General features: G+C 42.1%; 1 protein-coding gene across 1 annotated transcript in view; it reads left to right on the top strand.

Moving 5' to 3' along the window:
• Positions 1-18,136, top strand: part of WWP2 (WW domain containing E3 ubiquitin protein ligase 2) — a 142,690-nt gene that overhangs the window by 160 nt on the left and 124,394 nt on the right. The gene's annotated exons all lie outside the window — the stretch shown is intronic.

Consider the following 18,136-nt stretch of genomic DNA (forward strand, 5'->3'; position numbering starts at 1 on the left):
GGGCGGGCGGGCCAGGGGCGCGGGGCAGGCGGGGGGCGGCGGGCGGCGCGGGGTTGGCCGGGGCGGTGCGGCCCGGGCGCCGGGGGGCGGTGGCTTCCTGTGGGAGGGGCCTGGCGCGGCGGTTCCGGCCTCCGAGGAGGGGTGTCCCGGCTCCCGCCCGAGCGGGGTGGGCATGCGGCGGGCCGCGCGCGGGGGTGCTTGGAGGTGGGCGCGGAGGCAGACAGGGGTGCGGCGGCAAGCGAGTCCTGCCGGAAGAGGGAAAGGAGCTTAGGTGCCAGGGATGAAGAGGCGTGACCTTTGTGGAGGGATCGGGACTGGAGGAAGGGGCGACTTGGGACTGAGCTGGAAGGGGGCGCCTGAGAATATGAAATGGAGGGAAAGGAGAAATCAGGAAGAAGATGTGTGAATCCCAGCTGAGAGTCTCTTCCTTCCTTCCTCTTTGGAAATGATTGTTACCCGAGACTTTGATTTCGGTCCCATTCAGTTTTTAAACTTAAGGAAGGATCACAGAATCTTAATCATTTTGCTTCCGTCACACCCACTTAGTCCTGGTTGGGTAGGGTTCCACTTCTTGGGAACCTAGCCCTTCGGATCATCTTTCTTTGAGGTTTTTCCCAGATCGTCAAATTCGAGGCTTAAAAAAAGAGTGTGGGCACTTTGCTCTGGCCATAAAATGGCTTTTAGCCTAAACTGTTGACCACGACCTAGCCCAGCATTACCTCAGCAACAGTGACTGCAGAAATCTTGGACAGAGTGTCTGTACTGCTTTATGACTTTTGTTCTTTCTTCGGTTTAAATTATTCAGTTTCCCCTATCATGTGACCGCTTATCTTGACAAACTGTGACTAGGTAGGGTGGCTGAGAGGTCTCTGTTGTGTTCTTAGCATTGTGACCTGAATCATGATTTTGATATTAAATACCTGTGTAAAAGCTGCTTAACCTCTTTTTCTTCATGTTTACTAAAATTTGCAGAAGTGAAATGTATTTCATGGATGTAGTATAACTGGAGTGGACATTCACAGGGGCCAGAGTCGTTTTGGATTACAAGTAGGAAAAAAACCGACTTTGTTGACATATTATGAGTTAAAGTTTTTGGAGTATTTGGCAAACATTTAAAAATTATTTTCTGTAGCGGCCTTTGAGTTAGGTTGGGAAGGTATTATTCACGTTTCACAACAAACGAACAGACCTAAGGGAGAGCAACTTGTTTTTTTTTGTTTTTTGTGTTTTTTTTTTCTGTAACAGTTTATTGCTTTCTTGTTTACTGGTCTCTTTCTTCCTCCTAGACTGCACATCCTTCAAGGGCATATTGTATTTGGCTGCTGTCCTAGTGGCTGTCATGTTGTGGGCACTTGGTAAATGGTGAATAACTAATTTTCTAAACGTCACACAGCTGTAAGTGGAGGACAAGGGATTTGAACCCAAGACCTAGCTCTTCTCTTGTCAGACCGTTTTCTGTGTTATTGGTCCATATGAAAACGATGGGCATGGGAAAAAGGCATGGGTTGGCTTCTTAGTCGCTTTTACTTAATGATGACTTCCCTGATTACAAAGAGCTTTTACCAACAGCTTGTGACCATGATCCTGCGAAGGTCAGGGTTGTCCTTAATTCCACAGATGAGGAAACAGGCTTAGTGAAGTTCTTGTTTTAGATTCCAGAGCTTGTGAATGATTGAGTGGGGACTTAAGCCCAGGCCTTGTAGCCATAGACCCATTCTCTTCCGTTTATAGAAGGAATATAAAGCTTTAATTTAAAGCATTTTTTCAAGTATAAAAAGTATGACATTTTAAGGAAAAAATGGTATATATATCATCCTAAAAATCGTGAATATGGAATGCAACTAAAGTTTAAAAAACTCTGTACTATACCATAGTTGCCTCTTCCTGGGAGAACATTCTTTCATTCAGTGAATATGTAAGTGCCTACTACTCTAGAGTTGCACTGTCCAGTGTGGTTGAGTACTGGAGATATGCTGTGGAGTACAAGATACACACCAGAGTTTGAAGAGTCAGTTTGAAAAAAAAAAAAAAAAGATAAAATATGTCATTGATTTTTTAAAATGTTATAAGAAGCAGACTATTAATATAATACCAACATATACTATACATGGTAACATTTTAAGTTTATTGGGTTAAATGCAATATAATTTCACCTGCTGCTTTTTACTTTTTAAAATATGTTTCCTAGGGGTGCCTGGATGGCACAGTCGTTAAGCGTCTGCCTTCGGCTCAGGGCGTGATCCCAGCATTCTGGGATCGAGCCCCACATCGGGCTCCTCCGCTGGGAGCCTGCTTCTTCCTCTCCCACTCCCCCTGCTTGTGTTCCCTCTCTCGCTGGCTGTCTCTATGTGTCAAATGAATAAATAAAATCTTAAAAAAAAATAAGTTTCCTAGAAAATTAAAGCTTACATTGGACAGTGCTATTCTAAACACTGGGAATATAGTACACAAACAAAGCAAAACCCCCTGCCCTTGTGGATCTTAAATTTTAGTGGAAAGGAATAATAAAATGACCAAGTGAAGTGCATATTTTATTGCAATAAAGGAGGGAAGCGGAATGTGGAGTGTTGGCTGGGGCTGCAATTTTGCATAGAGTCTTTAAAGATGCCTTCCTGGGAAGGTGACTGTTGAGTAATGATCTGAAGGAGGTGAGGGGAGGACCCGTGTGAGTGGGGACATTGTGGTCCAGGCGGAGTGGACAGCAAGTTCAGTAGCCCTAAGAAGGAGCACCCCTGGCAGGTTTGTGGGCCAGCTAGGAGGCTAAGGTAGCAGGAGGGGTGTGAGCAAAGGCGATTAGTAGGATGAGGTCAAAGAAGTGTTGGGGGCAAGGGGAGAGATGGGCAGGTCATGGAGGGTCTTGCAGCCTATTGTAAGGATGATAGTTTTTAGTCAGAGTGAGTTGGGGTCATTGGAGAGTTTTAAGCAGTGGAGTGGACACAACCCACCCTGCATTTTAACAGGTTCACTCTGGTTGCTCTGTGGAGAAAGAATATAGAGGAGCAAGGCTAGAAGCAGGGAATTGAGTTTAGAGACCTCCAAGAACCATGGGGAAGACACAGCCTAGAAGGATGGATAATGAGTTTTTAATGTTTAAATATTGGTTTTACCTGACATGTATTGAATGCATATTGTTTACAGATTTAAAACAAACAAAACCTCACTGAGGCGAAGTGACGGGTGTGAGGTCATGTAGTTCTGACATGGAAGAGCTAGGAGTTGAATGTTGGCCATTGAGTCCAGAGCTCATGCTTCCATTAGTGAGCTATGTGGCAGTGGATACATGAACATAAACTCCCATTGGAATCAAATCAGTGAGCTGCTTTTGAATGATTTTGAGTCACCGTGGGCTGTTAAAGATTCTGGAATTTCTGAGAGGTAGGAGCAAAAGGGAAGATCTCGTTTCCCTTAAAATGAACCAACTGAATCTTTTTTCGAAAGTTGCAGTTCTCTGCTCCTCCCCACAAGCTTGTAAACAAACAGTCAGTGATTTAAGTCAAGTGTTAATAACTACTTCTAGGAAAATACCAAATACTAAGGCTTGGCAGTCCTGACCTAGGGCAGGTCCCCTTCCTCTGTGTCACCCATGCCTTTTGCTTCCTGTTTTGTTGTGTGATCTGCTTTCCATTCTCTTTTATTATTAGCCTATAATTCCCCTGTGCTTCCAAAGATATGGCCTTCCCTGTCCCTCCCTCTCTCTTTTTATGTGCTTGGCCTTTGTATGGATGTCATTTGTCAAAGTTTAGTTCTGTTTGATTGTTTTTCAATATGGGCCTTTGGAAAATGGAAGGTAACTCAGTGCTGGCCAGAGAAAAGAGGCCAAGAATTTGTGTTGGAAAGAACTGGAAAAGCATGAGAGTATGAAGGAAAGGAGGAATTTTTTTTTTTTAAGATTTTATTTATTTATTTGACAGAGACAGCCAGCGAGAGAGGGAACACAAGCAGGGGGAGTGGGAGAGGAAGAAGCAGGCTCCCAGTGGAGGAGCCTGATGTGGGGCTCGATCCTAGAATGCCGGGATCACGCCCTGAGCCGAAGGCAGACGCTTAACGGCTGAGCCACCCAGGTGCCCTGGAAAGGAGGAATTTTTGAACAGACCCTTTTCTTCCACATTTTTAAGGAGTGAATGTAGAGTGTGTATCTATAATTACAAGAAGCTCTGCCCATTTCTACAACTGGCTAATTAAAATTAAAATCTTGGTGTGGGTGAGTAGTTTTTGCTCTTCTTTGGCTCATGTGCTACACAGGTCATTTCATGTTGAGATCAGTGTTTAGTGGTTTCTTTCTTTTTTTTTTTTAAGATTTTATTTATTTATTTGACAGAGACAGCCAGCGAGAGAGGGAACACAAGCAGGGGGAGTGGGAGAGGAAGAAGCAGGCTCCTAGTGGAGGAGCCTGACGTGGGGCTCAATCCCAGAACGCCGGGATCACGCCCTGAGCCGAAGGCAGACGCTTAATGACTGTGCCACCCAGGCGCCCCTGTTTAGTGGTTTCTTGACGCAAAGCTGGGTCAAGAATTTGAGGAATCGCAGAGCCTAGACTTTTAGCGTCAAGAAGAGCTATTTTAGCTTGTATTTTAGTTCATACTCGAGCACTTACTGTGTGCTGGCTGCTTTACTTGATTGAGCTCATTTAATCCCTACAGTAGTCTTACAAGGTAAACAATAACCTTAGGTTCATTTCACAGATGAAGAGTGGAGATTTAGAGAGGGTAAGTCACTTGTCCACTGTCACTCAAAGACTAGTGACTGGTCAGACCTATTTGCCTCTAAAAGATTGGTCTGAAAGGTTCTTGTTGAAGTTGGGTGACAAAAAGGATCAGGTGCTTTAGGTGTTGTAAGAACTGTCCCTTGCTAAATCCAGTGTGTGGTTGCTTTCTTGCGCCAAAAGATCTTTGAAGATTTCTGTAACGGTGGTCTCTCAGAGCGAGAGATCTGAGGTCCAAGAGGGAAAGGACCCCCTGACATTCACCTTTCTATTTCCAGGGCTGGGCACAGAGTGGGGTCTATAAGCATTATTGAAAGACTGACCGTGGCTCCGGACTGGGCAGAGTGGAGTAAAAGGGTCTGGAAGAGGCACAGTCAGAAGGCTGGTGGCCTTCTTGGAGAAGGTGCCGTTGACCATTATAGTCCCCTGGCTTCAAGAATCAACCCAGATATTGAGTTGTCCATCAGCCGATGCCTGGGTAAACAAAATGCTATATATCCACATACTGTATGATGCCATGGGTTTGAAATGTCCAGCATAGACAGATCCATAGAGTCACAAAGTAGATTAGTGGTTGCTAGAGGCTGGGGTGCAGGGAGGAAGGAAGGATTACTGCTCATGGGTATGGAGTTTCTTTTGGAGTCATGAAAATGTTATGGAATTAGATAGTGGTGGTGGTTGCACTACTCTGTGAATATACTAAAACTCACTGAATTGAATGCTTTAAAAGGGTAAATTTATGGTATGTGAATTATATTTCAACAATAATAAAAATAAAGAGTCAACCAGTCCTGTTTTGAATGTACCCTCTGTGTTCTGTGGAGATCAAGATTTTAGTGCCGGTGACAGCAGCCACTGTCCTTCGTCTTCTGCTGCCAGGATCCCACCTAGTATTCCTCTGTTGTTCCCAGGCCAAAACACTGAAAAGTATTCTCTCTGCTTTTTTGATCTCAGGTATTTCAAGTATTTTAACCAAAAAGGACTGTGATAGATCTCTGTGGTCTTTCTGGATGTCTCTGGAAACTCTGAACCAGTTGGCAGACCCTCGACTTGTTTAATTTTGCTAATGAGAAGAACTCAGAAATTACTACCCTGGCTGACACTTTCTTGTCTTTTAACGGTCTGTGGATTCTAGGCAAAGAAAGCTGGCTTTTTATCTATCCCTATCTATCTATCTATCTATCTATCTATCTATCTATCTATCTATCTATCATCTTTATTTTTTTTAAGAGCTTAAATCTCTACACCCAACGTGGGGTTTGAACTTCCAACCCTGAGATCAAGAGTCATGTGCTCCACTGACTGAGCTAGCCAGGCGCCCCTACCTATTTATTTATTTAGAGTTTCTTATTTAAAATGAAAGGTGGTTGGGGCGCTGGGTAGTGCAGTGGTTGGGCGTCTGCCTTCGGCTCAGGGCGTGATCCCAGTGTTCTGGGTTCGAGCCCCACATCAGGCTCTTCCGCTGGGAGCCTGCTTCTTCTTCTCCCACTCCCCCTGCTTGTGTTACCTCTCTCGCTGGCTGTCTCTCTCTGTCAAATAAATAGATAAAATCTTTAAAAAAAAATAAAATGAAAGGTGGAAGGGGGTTATTTGTTATCTTCAGGGAGCCGACAAATACCGCAAGCAGCTAGCTCTTTTGTACCACAGTCTAACTCTGAGCCGGAGGCCGGCTGCCTTTTTGGTTGTGAGGTCTACAGTGGTCCCCAGGCAGGGCTGGGGCATGCCCATGTCACTGGAGGGAAAAGGAAGAAATTGCCGGGGAGCAGGGGCCTAGCAAAATTGAGAAAGAAAGAGAGGGGGGAAGGAGGAGGAAGATTATGAAGGTTTCGTGGGAAGATGAGAGAGAGATAGGCTGCCTGCTGCTCTCCTACCATAGTGCTCCTCTCTTCATCCTTTAACTTTTCATTAAAATAGATACCCCAGTCTTGGATTCTCTAAAGCAAATTGATTATTGTGTCGTTAGTGGCATCAAAAAATTGTTTTGAGGGGCGCCTGGGTGGCACAGCGGTTAAGCGTCTGCCTTCGGCTCAGGGCGTGATCCCGGCGTTATGGGATCGAGCCCCACATCAGGCTCCTCCGCTGGGAGCCTGCTTCTTCTTCTCCCACTCCCCCTGCTTGTGTTCCCTCTCTCGCTGGCTGTCTCTATCTCTGTCAAATAAATAAATAAAATCTTAAAAAAAATTGTTTTGAAACAGAGCATGAAAAATACTCGTTTTTTAAAAAATAATGAAATATAAAGCATAATGATATGTTTAGGATTCTCTTTTTTTTAAATAAATTTTTAAAAAAGATTTTATTTATTTATTTGACAGAGAGATAGGGAGAGGACAAGCAAGGGGAGCGGCAGGCAGAGGGAGAGTGGGGCTTGATCCCAGGACCCTGGGATCATGACCTGAGCCAAAGGCAGATGCTTAACTGACTGAGCCACTCAGGTGCCCCTAGAATTCTCTTTTGTATCTGGAATCACAACTAAGAAACACAAATTGAGCAAGACCACACCCCCTGTGACTGCAGGGCTTCTTTCTTTCTGGAAGTTACTGTTGGCGTGGGAGTTGGGCCTCCAAAGGATGTGTTGTAGGAAGAGGACTTCGACTTTCAGCTTGATGTCATTTGAAATCTACCTCTTCTAAAGCCTTTGTTGCTAATTTTGTTAGTTTCCTATTCCTCATCTGTTTAACACCTTACTACAGATGGTTTAAAACAATGTTCTGGAGGACAAAAATCCGAAATCAAGGTGTCAGTATTAACAGGGTCTGATCCCTCTAGGCTGGGGTTGATGGTGACGGGCAGGGGGTGAGGGGGGAGTGGGGAGGGGGGTGGGATGGTGGGGGATTCTTTCTTTGCCTCTTTTAGTGGCTCCAGGCATTTGTTGGCTTGGAATTGTAGGACTCCCATCTCTGCTCAGTCTTCACATGGCCTCCACCCTTGTCTGCGTCTCTCCTCTGTCTCCTATAGGGATACTGCGCCCACTCTAAATTCAAGGTGATCTTAATAAAAAAAAAGGTGATCTTATCTTCATATCTTTAACTTAATTGCCTCTGTAAAGACCCTGTTTCCAAATAAGGTCACATTCACAGGTTCCAGGGGGTTAGTGCTTAGACATACCTTTTTGGGTGCCACAATTCAACCCACTACTCTAATTGAATGTAGGCAGGATGTTCATATTAAAATTAAATAAGGACATCACTCTCCTATGACCTGATTTGAAGAGAAGCCTTTTTCTTTTCTGAATTTAAATTTTATTTATGACCAAAATAATACATGCACATAGTTTAAAGAGCCAAATAGCATTACAAGACTGAGAATGCAACACAGTTCCTAGCTTTGCCTTTTTGTTCTTGATTCTATGGAGTCAGTGACTTTCAACTGTTAGTTTTCTTCTGGTATTGACTTGTGAGTTTCTTTTAAAGTAGGCTCCACACCCACATGGGGCTTGAACTCATGATCCTGAGATCAAAAGTCACATGCTCTACCTCCTGACTGAGCCGGCCAAGTGCCCCAACTTCTGCATTTCTGAATGATGCTTTTATACTGCTATTGCTTAGCCTGTCAGTTTTATCTGTCTTTTAACTATTAAAGATGAGGATTTAGCCCTCTTTCTGGGCAGTGTCCACAAACACACACTTCTGCCCCCATCTTCTAATTACTCCCACATCACAAGTTTTGATTAAATTGTTTATGCTGTTATAAATGTTATTCACAGCTCAGCCACATAGTGTATTAATGGATTACATTTCCTGTCATACGACTTTTGTTGTTACTAGTTCCATATTTCCTGATTTTAGTATTTGCATAGTTTTCTGTGTTCCTGTCACTAATTCCACACCAAACATTGTGATAGAACTAGAAGTGCTACGCAGTCGGATTCATCATGTAATCTATTTCTTCCATTTTCTTTATTTCCTCTAGAGATGACGTTTTCTGTAAATTCTCTAATCTGGACTGGTTACTCTGTGGGCTCTTGTACTGTAATGCCTTGGGATTTTTCATTGTTAATCTTATAATTCCTTTTGTCTCTCCAATGCGAATGCCCACTATCCTCCATCTTTTTCCTTTATTCCCCTGGAACACATCTTTCAGTAGCTTCCTGACAAAAGCAGCTTGGGGAGGAATTTTTTTGATACGTTACAAATCTGAAAATACTAAGATTTTCCAACCATACTTGATTGATGGTTTTCTTGGTTGTAGAATTATAGATTGAAAAATAAAAAAAAAATTATTTTCTCTCAAATTTGAAAGCACTGCATTGTCTTCTCGCATTCGGTGTTACTGCTGAGAAGTCTGATGCCATTCTGATTCTTGTTTGTAAATGTGCCTGGAAGCTTGTATACCCTTTGTTCTCATGTTCTGAAATTTCATGGCATTGTGCATTAGACTGGTGTTTTTTTCATTCATTGTTCTGGGCACTCATTTGGGTTCTTTCTGTCTAGAACTGTATATCCTTCAGCTTAAGAAAAGTCTGTAACATTTCTTTGATGATTTTTCTTTTTTTTCTTTTTTATTTCTGGACTTGCTGTAAGATGAACATTGGACATTTTGAAGATGTATTTATTTATTTGAGAGAGAGAGAGAAAGTGAGCACGAGCGGGAGGGGCAGAGGGAGAGAATCTGAAGCAGACTCTGTGCTAAGCGCAGAGCCACAGGCGGTACTCGATCTCATGACTCCGAGATCATGACCTGAGCCAAAACCAAGAGTCGGATGCTCAACCTCTTGAGCCACCTGGGCGCCCCTGGACTTTGGACATTTTAACAAATCCACTGTTTTAAGAAAGTAATTTTTTACCTATTTACCATCTTCTTTGTCTTTCGGTCCACTTTTTAGTGTATGTGCTCACTTTATCAGCTTTGTTTCTGCTGTCAGAACTGTCCTTTCTAAGAGCAGTTTATTATTCTCTGAATCCGCCAACCAGCCAGCTTACTTTCCTGCATGCTTGCCTTTAAAATTACATTCTGTTGTTTCATGGGTGCAGTATTTTATCTCTCTAAATTGTTTTGAGGTTTTCTTTGACCTCTGTTTTATTTAACTATAAGCTTTTAAACAATTTTAGATACACTTCATATACCTTAAAATTCACATTTTGAAGTGTTAAATTCAGTGGTGTGAGCCTTTTCACAAAGTTGTGCAACCATCACTCAGCACTAATTCTACATTTTTATCACCTCAAAAGAAACCTTGTATCCATTAACAGTCATGCCAATTCCCTAACCATCTCAGCCCTTGGCTACCACTAATCTACATTCTCTTAACATGGGTTTACCTGTTCTAGACATTTCATATAAATGAAATCATATAATAATTAGGCCTTTTTGCCTGGCTTTCCTTTATTTCTTTCACTTAGCATAATGTTTTCAAAGTTCATCCATATTGCAGTATGAAACAGTACTTCATTCCTTTTTATGACTAAATAATATTCTATTGTATGGATATACCACATTTTACCCATTTCTCGGTTGATGAACATTTGAGATGTTTCCACTTTTTGGCTGTTATGAATAACCCTGCTATGAACATTTGTGTACAAGGCTTGTATAGAGACATATTTTCAGGTCTTTTGGATATATATCTAGAAATGGAATTGGTGGGTCTTATGGTAATTCCATTTAACATTTTTTTTAAAGATTTTATTTTCAAATAATCTTTTTTTTTTATTTAATGATTTTTTTATTATATTATGTTAGTCACCATACAGTACATCCCCGGTTTCCGATGTAAAGTTCGATGATTCAATAGTTGTGTGTAACACCCAGTGCACCATGCAATACGTGCCCTCCTTACTACCCATCACCGGTCTATCCCATTCCCCCACCCCCCTCCCCTCTGAGGCCCTCAGTTTGTTTCTCATAGTCCATAGTCTCTCATGTTTCATTCCCCCTTCTGATTACCCCCCTTTTCTTTATCCCTTTCTTCCCCTACCGATCATCCTAGTTCTTATGTTCCATGGATGAGAGAAATCATATGATAGTTGTCTTTCTCTGCTTGACTTATTTCACTTAGCATTATCTCCTCCAGTGCCTTCCATGTTGCAGCATATTTTCAAATAATCTTTAACCCAATGTGGGGCTTGAACCCACAATCCTGATATCAAGAGTCGCATGCTCCAATGCCTGAGCCAGCCAGGTGCGCGGATTCTCTTTAACTTTTTTTTTTTTTTAAAGATTTTATTTATTTATTTGACAGAGAGAGAGACAGCCAGCGAGAGAGGGAACACAAGCAGGGGGAGTGGGAGAGGAAGAGGCAGGCTCCCAGCAGAGGAGCCCGATGTGGGGCTCGATCCCAGAACGTCAGGATCACGCCCTGAGCTGAAGGCAGACACTTAATGACTGAGCCACCCAGGCGCCCCTAACTTTTTTTTTCTTTTCAAGATTTTATTTATTTATTTTAGAGAGCGAGAGAGAGCACATGAGTCAGGGGAAGGGCGGAGAAGCAGACTCCCTGCTCAACAGGGAGCCCAATGTGGGACTCAGTCCCAGAACCCTGGGATCATGACCTGAGCCGAAGGTAGATACTTAACTGACTGAGCCTCCCAGGTGCCCCTCTGTTTAACTTTTTGTGGAACTGCCAGACTGTTTTCTAAAGCTGCTCACTGTTTTTCATTTCTAGTTAGCAGTGTATGAGGATTCTAATTTCTCCAAGTTCTCACTACTATTCGTTATTGTATGGTTTTTGATTTTGGCCATTTTAGTTTGTGTGAGGTGATGTCTCATTGTGGTTTTAGTTTGCATTTCTCTAGTGACTAACGATGTTGTACATCTTTTTATAAGCTTATTTTTTTAAAATATTCTTTTTTTTTAAAAGATTTTATTTATTTATTAGAGAGTGAGACAGAGCACGAGCAGGGGAAACAGCAGAGGGAAGGGGAGAAGCAGAATCGCCATTGAGCACGGAGCCTGACATGGGACTCGATCCCAGGACCCCATGATCATGACTTGAGCCGAAGGCAGATGCTCAACCAACTGACCCACCCAGGCACCCCAATTTTTCTGTCTTCTTTAGAGAAATGTCTGTTTAGATCCTTTGCCCATTTTTTTTAAGTTGGATTATTTGTGTTTTTATTACTGAGTTGTATAAGTTCTTTATATATTCTAGACATAAACTTATCAGATACATGATTTGCAAATATTTTCCCTCATTCTTTGGGTTGTCTTCACTTTCTTGATGGTATCCTCTGAAGCATAGAAAATTTTAATTCTGATGAAGTCAAATTTATCTTGTATTTATTTATTGTTTGTACTTTTCATATTATATCTAAGAAACCATTTTTTGATTTAAAGCCATGAAGATTTAGGGGCGCCTGGGTGGCACAGCGGTTAAGCGTCTGCCTTCGGCTCAGGGTGTGATCCTGGTGTTATGGGATCGAGCCCCACATCAGGCTCTTCTGCTATGAGCCTGCTTCTTCCTCTCCCACTGCCCCTGCTTGTGTTCCCTCTCTCGCTGGCTGTCTCTATCTCTGTCGAATAAATAAAATCTTTAAAAAAAAAAAAAAGCCATGAAGATTTATACCTATTTTTTTCTGAGTTTTATAGTTTTTGCTCTTATATTTTGGATTTTGGTGCATTTTGAATTCATTTTTGTATAAGGTGTGAGGTAAAGGTCTAACTTCATACATTTGTACATGGATATCCAGTTGTCCCGGCACCATTTGCTGAAAAGACTATTATCCTTTTTCCATTGTATTGTCTTGGCACCCTTGTCTAAAATCAATTGTATTTAAGTGTATGGGTTTGTATCTGGACTCTCAATTTTCTTTTTTTTTTTTTATTTAAGATTTTATTTATTTATTTATTTGAGAGAGTGAGCACGCGCACATAAGCCGGGGCAAGAGGGAGGGGCAGGGAGCCCAACTCTGGGCTCAATCCAGGGCCTTGAGACCATGACCTGAGCTGAAGGCAGACATTTAACTGACTGAATCACCCAGGCACCCCTGGATTCTCAATTTTCTTCATTTGCTCTATGTCTGTCCTTATACCAGTACCATGGCCTTGAGTACTGTAGCTTGCTAGTAAGTTTTGAAATTAAGTAATATACTGGGTGTTAAACACAACTGATGAATTATTGAACACTACGTCTGAAACTGATGGCTAATTGAATTTAAATAAAAAAAGAAATTAAGTAATATGAATCCTCCAACTTTGTTTTTTTTTCCAAGATTGTTTTGGCTATTCTGGGTCCTTTCCATTTCCTTACGAATCTTAGGATAAGTTTATCAGTTGAGTTCTCTTTTTCTTTTTGTATATTTTGATATCTGGCTTTTCTGTCTGAGGCTCTCCTCAAATAGTTACGTTCCTTTATGTATGAAGTGCCAACAGGCTGAGCTGTGTGCTAGGACTCAAATGAGGGAGGGTGAGTGGGGATGGGGGAGTGACTTCTCACAGTTCAGGATGTTGACTTCCACTTTATCTCCCTGGATTGGTATGGTGCCTTATCACTACCCTCATCTGTGCCTGAAGTCCTCAGGTCTAGTGTAGTCTATCTGGAGACTAAAAATGAACTCTCCTGTTTGGGATTTGTGGGGGGGCGGTGACTGCTTGGCTGAATTGTTGGGGAGGAGAGTCTGGCAACTCTGTTTTTCATACAGGCTTTTACTCGTCTCTCCTGTTTTTAGGCCTACGTCCGCTCGCACTTTCAGAGGTACCTAGTGCCCGCAGTTATTGACCCTTTCTGTGATTTCCCAGTACTATCAGCCTGCTTCTTGTCACCTCCTTCTCCTCATTACAGACAGTTAGGTTTCACTTTCAACTCACTTGCCCCTTTCCAGAATGTTGCTGCCCCCTCTATCTGTTGTTTCCTTTATCATTCGTTTTTAGTGGGTTTATATTTTTGTATTTCTTTTCTGTCATTTTGATGGGATTTGAGAAGGGAGAAGAGATAAATATATGTGTTTGATCTGTCATGTTTATTGAGAGCTCCTGGAAGGCTTTCTGAGGGAAAAGTTGGTATCAGGGAAGGTGGGGTAATACTTAGTCCCCTTGGAACCACTTCTCGTATTGTGCTCCTTCACTATATTCTGTTCCTAAAGTTTTATATTGCCCCATTTTTTTTTTCATCTGCGTGTTGTTTTGTGCAATTTTTCTGTATTTTAGTTTAGCCTTAAATACTCTGATAGAGCTAAAGTCCTACTCAGTGCGTTCAACTAATGCAGTGACATTAAACTAGTATCTCATCCCAGCTGTATATTAGGATCACCTGGGGAATTTTTAAATAACGTTAATTGTCTTTACGCTACTCCAGACCAGTCAAATGGGAATCCCTGAGGTTGGGGTTTGGCTGTCATTGTTAGCTGATTTGTTTTGAACGCTCTCCAGATAATTCAAATGTGCAGAAAGAATTGAGAACCACTGCTCTAGTGCATTTCATGTTTCATTAAGAATAATTTTACCTGGGGCGTCTGCCTTCGGCTCAGGGCGTGATCCCGGCGTTCTGGGATCGAGCCCCACATCAGGCTCCTCTGCTATGAGCCTGCTTCTTCCTCTCCCACTCCCCCTGCTGTGTTCCCTCTCTCGCTGGCTGGCTGTCTCTGTCACATAAATAAATAAAATCTTAAAAAAAAAAAAAAGAATAATTTTGCCTAACAGGATAAATTCCATTGAATGTCTTACTGCCATTTCCTTCCTCCTTCATTGCCCTTGAGACACACTGGCCCCTGTTTGTTTATTTGTTTTTTTAAAGATTTTATTTATTTGACACAGAGAGGGAGAGAGAGCACAAGCAGGAGGAGTGGGAAGGGAGAAGCCGACTCCCTGTTGAGCATGGGGCCCCATGTGGGACTTGATCTCAGGACCCTGGGATCATGTCCTGAGCCAAAGGCAGTTGTCCAAACCAACTGAGACACCCAGGTGCGCCCCCCCCCATTCGTTTTTTATAGTCCCAAGACTTACTGCCGTCTTGAGATCTTTTGGTGTTGGCTCTTTAATCTGCCTGGAATGTTCTTCCACTGATATTCTCAGTTCTGTCCTTCACCTTCTTCAGATCTTTGGTCAAAAGCCACCTTCTCAATGAGACTTTCCCCGTCCACAACTTTTTTGACCTTTGACCTCCATCTTAAATTCCTGTACTCCTTCACTGCTTTGTTTTTCTCGGAATCACTTGTCACTTCTACAGTTCTCTCATTTGCTTTCTGTCTGGCATCCCTCTTGGCACATGTCCTTTCCCTGTTATCAGTCTTTTAGTTTTTAAAGAAGCCAGTGGATGGAGCCTCATGTATTCTTTCTCCCATGCCTTTCTTTTCTGTGTGTAGATGCAAGTTTCTGACCTGTATCATTTCTTTCTCCTGGAAGGACTTCTTTTAAACACTTCTCTCAGGGTATGTTTTTGTTTGAGGAAGTCTTTTGTTTATTTTTTCACTTTTAAAGAATAACTCCATTGGATGCAAAATTCTAGGTTAGTGTGTTTTTTCTTTCAATATTTTAAATATTTCACTCTGCTCTCTTCTTGCTTGTATGGCTTCTGATAAAAAGCCTGTTGTAATTCTTATTCTCATTCCTGTACGGGTTAGCTGTTTTCTTTTCCCTTTGGCTTCTTTCAAGATTTTCCCTTTGTTTTTGGTTTTCTCTAGATTCAGTATGGTAATATTATATGTCTAGTTTTTTGTTTGTTTGTTTTGTTCTTGTTTTTGGTGTTTATCCTGCTTCATGTTCACTGAGCTTTCTGAATTTGGGGCTTGCTGTAGGTCATTAACTTTGGAAAATTCTTGGCCATTTTTACTTCAGATATTTTTTTTCCTCTGTTCTCTCTTCTTCTGGAATTCCAGTTATGCGTATTTTGCACATTTTGAAATTATCCCACAGTTCTTGGACTTTTAAAAACATTCTTTTTGGGGGCGCCTGGGTGGCTCAGTCGGTTGAGTGGCTGCCTTCGGCTTCCGTCATGATCTCAGGGTCCTGGGACAGAGTCCTGCATTGGGCTCCCTGCTCAGACGGGAGTCTGCTACTCCCTCTTCCCCTTCCCCTTCACTCATTCTCTCTCTCTCTCTCAAATAAATAAATAAAATCTTTAAAAAAATTCTTTCTTTTTGCATTTCCATTTGGGAAGTTCCTGTTGACATATCTTCAAGCTCTCTGATTGTCTACTGCTGAACCCATCAAGGCATTCTACATTTCTCATATACTGTTTTGGATTTCTAGCATTTTCTTCTTTTTTTTAGAGTTTCCACATCTCTGCTTACATTATGCACCTGTTCTTGTGTGTTTTCTACTCTTTCCATCAGAGCCCTTAACATATCTATCCATAGTTATTTTAAATTCTCTGTCCATTAGTTTTAAAATCTGTGTCATCTCTGAGTCTGGTTCTGATGCTTGCTTTGTCTCTTCACACTGTTTTTCTTGCCTTTTAGCATTACTTATAATTTTTTAAAAATTTATTTTTTCTACAGAGAGAGAGGGTGAGAGAGCATGTGTGCACGTGCATGCCAAGGGGGGAGAGACAGAGGGAGAGGGAGATAGAGAATCCAAAGCAGACTCCCTTCTGAGCATGGTGCCTGACTTGGGGCTTGATCCCATGACCCTGGGATCATGACCTGAGCTGAAACCAAGAGTTGGGCACTCAACTAACTGAGCCGCCCAGGCGCCCCTTAACATTACTTGTAATTTTTAATTGAAAGCTGGATGTGATCTATTGGGTAATAGGAACTGAGGTGAATAGGCCTTTAGTTTGGCGTTTTATGTTAATCTGGCTAGGAGTTGATTTGTGTTTAACAACTGCTTTTGTGTTTAACTGTTGGGGTACCTGGGTGGCCCAGTCAGTTAAGCATCCAACTCTTGATCTCAGCTCAGATCTTGATCTCAGGATCATGAGTTCAAGCCCCATGTTGGGCTGCACACTGGGTGTGGAGCCTACTTAAAACAAAACAAAATAAAATAATTGCTGTAACTGTAGGTACCAGAGGCTTCAGATTTGTCTAGTGTCCTTGGTTTGGTGTCCCTTTTATCTTTGGTCTACCCTAAGAACCCCTTCTTAAATAGAGTTCTCACCTTTCAGCTCTTTCAGCTTTAACCCAATGTTATACTGGACTCATGATATGGTGGGAAAGTAGCGGGGTGGGGGAGCATTGTGTAGTCTTATTAAATCTCGGTCTTTTAGAGGCGCCTGGGTGGTGCAGTCGGTTAAGCTCCGACTCTTGGTTTCAGCTCAGGTTGTGATCTCATGGTTGTGAGATTGAGCTCTGCATCGGGCTCTGTGCTCAGCACGGAGTCTGCTTAAGTTTTTCTCCCTCTCTCCCTGCTCCTTCCCTGTCCTGTGCTCTGTTTCTCTCTCAAATAGATAAATCTTAAAAAAAAAAAAAAACCCAAAAAACAAAAAACAAGCCCCCAGTTTTTAATGGGTCTGTGTCTGTGGGTTGTGACCTTCACAAATGTTTATTAACTATTTCTCCCCCTTAGGTGAGACAGGAAGACTAGAAGGGCCTCAGGGAAATTTCCTTCCCCTAGTTAGGATAAAGCTCTGGTGAAGTCTTTTTCCCTAGAGAGTAGGCCCTTGTGGAGAACATTTGGCATATTTTACAGTGGTTACTTTTTCCCTTTCCATGCCAGAGCCAGGAGGGAATCTTTCTTGGCTCTTCACCAAGACAACCTTGTAAGGCAGGAATTTTTTTTTTTTTTTCTGTTTTATCACTAGCACCAAAAACAGTGCATGGTATATAATAGATGCTCAGTAAATATTTGTTGAACGAGTGAATGAATACCTTTCATCCAGACCCATTAGGTTATTTTACATAGATGTGGGAAAATTTCTCAGACCTAAAATGATAATAACCTGATGACATTACTCTGAATAAATAGTCCTTAAATCTATTGTTTACTTATTGGGTTTTGTGGTGTTTTGTGAGTGTCTCTCTAATCTGAAACCCTACCTAAAATGGGATTTTTTTTAAAAAAAGATTTTGTTTATTTATTTGACAGAGAGAAAGGCAGCGAGAGAGGGAACACAAGCAGGGGGAGTGGGAGAGGGAGAAGCAGGCTTCCCACTGAGCAGGGAGCCCAATGCGGGACTCGATCCCAGGACCCTGGGATCATGACCTGAGCCAAAGGCAGACGCTTAACAACTGAGCCACCCAGGGGCCCCCTAAAATGGGATTGTTGCAGAGCAGTTCTCATGCTTTTTTGACTGCAACCTTTAGTAAGAAATGTATTTTGTATCATGATCTATGATATAAATGTCCTTTTATCTGGACAGACTTTTTATGAAATAAAACTTTCCTTTATGAGTGATGTACTCTTATATTTTCTACTCTGTTATATTTTATTTAAAAAATGCATTAAAAAAGATTTTATTTATGTATTTGTCAGAAAGAGAGAGTGAGTGAGCATGAGCAGGGGGAGGGGCAGAGGGAGAAGCAGGCTCCACACTGAGCAAAGAGCCCATTGTGGGACTCGTGCCCAGGACCCTGGGATCATGACCTGAGCTGAAGGCAGATGCTTACCTGACTGAGCCACCCAGGT

The sequence above is a fragment of the Ursus maritimus genome, unplaced genomic scaffold (genome assembly GCF_017311325.1).
Source record: "Ursus maritimus isolate PB19 unplaced genomic scaffold, ASM1731132v1 scaffold_19, whole genome shotgun sequence".
NCBI classification, from domain to species: domain Eukaryota; kingdom Metazoa; phylum Chordata; class Mammalia; order Carnivora; family Ursidae; genus Ursus; species Ursus maritimus.